The following is a 5,223-nucleotide window of genomic DNA, read 5'->3' as shown; positions in this document are numbered from 1 at the left end:
ATTACTTCTCTGATCTGATTAAGTTTAAATGCACTAATGACTCCTTACAATAGTAAAGAGGACACTGGGAGAAATGAAATAATCAGACTTTTCAGAAATTACTGAACACCAGCTCTGAACTGACATGAATTCCAGGAGACTCAAAATGGCACTGTGGTCCACCAGTCAGATTAGGGGCTTATGGGGGTCAGTTATTTAATGGAGTTTTAACTCACATCTACCTCATAGCAAACCCAGTAGTTTCCTGAACCCATCCTCTGGTAATTTCCCCAGTTCTGGGATATATAATTGGAATAGACACAATCAGCAACTGGTAGAATCCCCACATTGATTCCCTGGCTTGTGGATTGAGGGTTATTATGGTAGAAAAGGTGAAGTGGAAGTCAGTAGAACTGCCTCTGCTTAGAAAAATATTAAACCAAAAGCAATACTACATTCCTGGAGGGATCGTAGAGATCAGTGCCACCACCGAGGGCTTGAAAAATGCAAGGGTGATGATTCCCACCATATCCCCGTTCAACTTACCTATTTGGCCTCTACAGAAAACACATGGATTTTTTGCTTGCTTCAGCAACACATATACTATAATTGGAACAATACAGAGAAGATCATCATGACCCCTGTGCAAAGATGACATGCAAATTTGTGAAGTATTTCATATTTTTGAGAAATGATAAATGCTTCAGGTGATGGATATGGCGATTACCATGATTTGATCACTGTACAATTTATACACTTATAGAAACATCCATCATGTTGTACCCTATAAATATGTATAATTATTATGTGTCAATTTTTTAAAAAGGTGAATCTTGGAGAATGACAGCGGATTTTCAAAAGCTTAACCAGGTAGAGACTCCAATTGCAGCTGCTGCACCAGATGTGGTTTCATTGCTTGAACAAATTAATATATCTTCTGGTATCTGCTATGTAGCTATTGATTTGGCAAATGCCTTTTTTCTCAATGTCTGTTAGTAAAGACCACCAGAAGAAGTTTGCTTAATCTGGCAAAGCTAGCAATACTTTTCTTATCTCTATCAGTTTTCTACCCTATTTCATAATTTAGTTCACAGGGACCTTGCTTGACTTCCCCTTCCACAAGACATCGCACTGATTCATTGCATGGATGACATTATGCTGATTGGACCTAGTGAGCAAGCATTAATAACTACTCTAGACTTATTGGTAATACATTTACACATCAGTGGGTGAGAAATACAATTTTTAAAATAAGATAACTTTCACCTCAGTGAAATTTCTATGGCTCCAGTGATGTGGGTATAAAGATATCCTTTCTATGGTAAAGATTAAGTTCTTGCATCTGGCCTTTTCTATAACCAGAAAAAAATGCATAACACCTGATGGGCCTCTTTAAACTTTTGAGGCAACATATTTCTCATTTGGCTCATTTACTGAGTGACCTAAAAAGTTACTAGTTTTGAGTGGGGCCCAGAACAAGTGAAGTCTCTGCAACTGGTCCAGGCTGCCATGCAAGCTGCTCTGCCACTTGGGCCATATGTTCCAGAAGATTCAATGGTGCTTGAAGTGTCAGTGGCAGATAGAAATGCTTCTTGGAGCCTTTGGCAGGCCGCTATAGGTGAATTGCAACACATATTCATAGGAATTTTGAGCAAAGCTCTGCCATCTTCTGCAGATAACTACTATCCTTTTGAGAAACAGCTTTTGGCTTGCTACTGGGCCTTAGTAGAGACTGAACAATTAACCTTTGGTCACTATGCTACAATGTGACCTGAGCTGTCCTTCATGAACTGAGTATTATCTGACCCACCAAGTCATAAAGTTGGGCATGCACACCAGCACTCAATCACCAAATGGAAATTGTATATAAAGTTGGGCTTGAGCAGGCCCAGAAGGCACATGTAAGCTATATGAAGAAGTGGCCCAAATGCCTATGGCCCCACTCTTAGTATATTACCTCCTCTCTCCCAACCTGCGCCTATTGCCTCATAGGAGTTCTCTGTGATAAGGTGAATGAAGAAGAGGAAAATGAGCCTGGTTTACAGATGGTTGTGCATGATATGAAGGCACCACCTGCAAGTGGGCAGCTCGGCCACTAGTAACCCTTTTCTGGGATATCCCAGAAAGACAGTGATGAAGGGAAATCCTCCCATTGGGCAGAACATAGAGCACTGCACATTGTACCTTGTTCATTTTTACTTAGAAGAGAAATGGCCAGAAGTTTGAGTGTATGTTGATTCATGGATGGTGTCCAGTGGTTTAGATGGATGGTCAAGCACTTGGTAGGAACATGACTGGAAAATTGGTGATGAGGAGGTAAGAGAAAAAGATATGTGGGTAGACCTCTATAAATGGGTTTAAAAAAACAACACTGAAGACATTTGTGTCCCATGTGAATGCTAACCAAAGAGCGACCTCAGCAGAGCAAGACTTTTTATAATCAAGTGGATAGGATGACCTGTTCTGTGGATAACAGTCAGTCACCCTCCTCAGCTACTTCTGTCATTGCCCAATGGGGTCATTTAAAAAGTGGCCATGGTGGTAGGGATATAAATTATTCATGGGATTAGCAACATGGACTTCAATTCACTAAGGTTGACCTGGCTATACCCACTGCTCAGAGTACTCAATCTGCCAGCAGCAAAGACCATCACTGAGTCATTCCGCAGGGTGATCAGCCAGTTATTGATGTCTGGTTGATTATATTCAACCACTTCTATCATAGAAGGGGCAGCATTTTTTCTTCTTACTGGAATAGAAATTTACTCTAAGTATGGGTTTACCTTCCTTGCACACAATGATTTTGCCAAAACTACCATCTGTAGACTTACAGAATGCCTTATCCACTGTCATGTTATTCTACATAACATTGCTTCTGATTAAGGAACTCACTTTATACATGAAGTTGCAGCAGTGGGCCCAAGTTCATTGAATTCACTGTCCTTACCATGTTCCCAGCCATCCTGAAGCAACTGGTTTGGTAGAATAATGTAATGGCCTTTTAAAGACTTGGTTATAGCACTACTACATGGCACCACCTTGCAGGACCAGGGCATGCTCTTTAGGAGGCTATATATACTCTAAAGAAGTGTCAAATATATGGTGCTATTTCCCCTGTAGACAGGATTCACAGGTCCAGGAATCAAGGGGTGAAAATTGGAGTGGGTATTACTTACTATACCATAGTTATCCACTAGCAAAATTTTTGCTTCCTGTCCCCATGACCTTACGCTATGCTGGTCTTGAGGTCTTAGTTCCAGAGGGTGGAATGCTACCACCAGGAGATATAATAATTCAATTGAACTATAATTTAAGATTGTTATCCTACTACTTTGGGCTTCTTGTGCCTCTAAGTTAACAGGCACCAAAGAGAGTTACTGTACTGCTGGCATGATTGATCTTGATTACCAAGGAAAAAGTTTGCAACTTGTTGGGCTCTTACTTCACGATAGAGGTAAGTAAGTATGAGTATGTCTGGAATATAGTAGACCCATTAGAAGATCTCTTAGTGCTACCAGGCCCTGTGATTAAAGTCAGTGGAAAACTACAGCTGGCATGGTGGTACACATCTGTAGTCCTAGTTACTCAAGAGGCTGAAGCAGGAGGATTGCTTGAGCCAAGGAATTCAAGGCCAGTCTCGGCTACATAGTGAGACTCCCATCTCTAAAAAGCACTACAATAATTCAACTCAACAGGACTACTAATTGCTCAGAACTCTCCAGAATGAAGGTTTGGGTCACCCTACCCCATTCCACCAGGGAAGGAACCATAAGAAGCTGAAATATTTGCTGAGGGCTAAGGGAATATGGAATGGGTAATGGAAGAAGGTTGTTTTAAATACCAGCTACGAGTTGCAGATGACCAGTTGCAGAAACGAGAATTGTAATTATTATTATTATTAGTAGTAGTAGTAGTAGTACTAGTATTTGAGGCGGAGTTTTTGCTCTTGTTGCCCAGGCTAGAGTGCAATAACACAGTCTTGGCTCACTGCAACCTTTGTCCCCCAGGTTCAAGGGATTCTCCTGCCTCAGCCTCCTGAGTAGCTGAGATTACAGGCATGCACCTCCACGCTCTGCTAATTTTGTATTTTTAGCAGAGACAGAGTTTCTCCATGTTGGTCAGGCTGGCCTCGAACTCCTGACCTCAGGTGATCTGCCCACCTCGGCCTCCCAAAGTGCTAGGATTACAGGTGTGAGCCACTGCGCCTGGCCAAGAACTGTAATTATTATGAGTAGTTCTTCCTTATAATAAGGAGGAAATATAGTATTTTTCTTTGTCATAAATATGCTTGTTTGTGTGTATATTTTTGTCAATTTTCGTTTCTTCTCTCTCTTGTCTTCTTATCATATAAGATAAAATGTATTAGTAATAGTTAACCTTACATCACAGTATTTAAGTCGCAGGATATCAAGGAGAAGAATGAACATAACCCAAGGATTTTGCACCCTCTCACGGGGAAAGGGTTAGTGCATTTTCAGTTGTACAGAGTTGTAACAAGAGTTGTATCTTGTTAGGTGGAAGTATGACTTTGTTATTATCTTTATTTGGAGATATATGTATGGGTGCCTAGCTGGTGAGGGGTGGATTGTTATGGTTCATTTTATATGTCATCTTGGGCCAGGCACAGTGGCTTGTGCCTGTAATCCCAGCACTTTGAGAGACTGAGGCGAGTGGATCATTTGAGGTCATAGTTTGAGACCAGCCTGATCACATGGGAACCCCCGTCTCTACTAAAAACAAAAATAAGCCGGGCATGGTGGCAGGTGCCTGTAATCTTCTCAGCTACTCGGGAGGCTGGACAGAGAAGTCCCTTGAACCCAGATTCTGGGTTTTCAGTGATTTTAGACCTGCACCACTGCACTCCAGCCTGGGCGCATAGCGAGACTCCTCTTGAAAAAAACATAAAACCAATAAAAAATAGGTCAACTTAGCTAGTTTATAGCACCGTTTTTTTTTTTTTATTATACTTTAAGTTCTAGGGTACATGTGCATGACGTTTATATCATGTATAACTCCCCATGCAATCCCTCCCTCCTCCCCCCTCCCCATGATAGGCCCCAGTGTGTGATGTTCCCCTTCCCGAGTCCAAGTGATCTCATTGTTCAGTTCCCACCTATGAGTGAGAACATGCGGTGTTGGTTTCTCTTCTTGTGATAGTTTGCTAAGAATGATGGTTTCCAGCTGCATCCATGTCCCTACAAAGGACGCAAACTCATCCTTTTTGATGGCTGCATAGTATTCCAT

The 5,223-nt window shown here is 41.5% G+C and overlaps 1 non-coding gene across 1 annotated transcript; it reads left to right on the top strand.

Moving 5' to 3' along the window:
- The first annotated feature begins 560 nt into the window (after positions 1 to 560).
- Positions 561 to 665, top strand: LOC117078592. The gene has a single exon (XR_004435041.1). It is a non-coding gene; the product is annotated as a U6 spliceosomal RNA (small nuclear RNA).
- The last annotated feature ends 4,558 nt before the right edge of the window (positions 666 to 5,223 follow it).

The sequence above is a fragment of the Trachypithecus francoisi genome, unplaced genomic scaffold, assembly GCF_009764315.1.
Source record: "Trachypithecus francoisi isolate TF-2019V2 unplaced genomic scaffold, Tfra_2.0 Lachesis_group6, whole genome shotgun sequence".
Classification (NCBI taxonomy): domain Eukaryota; kingdom Metazoa; phylum Chordata; class Mammalia; order Primates; family Cercopithecidae; genus Trachypithecus; species Trachypithecus francoisi.
The sequence above is the reverse complement of the archived record's forward strand: the minus strand, read 5'-3'. Positions and strand labels throughout refer to the sequence as shown.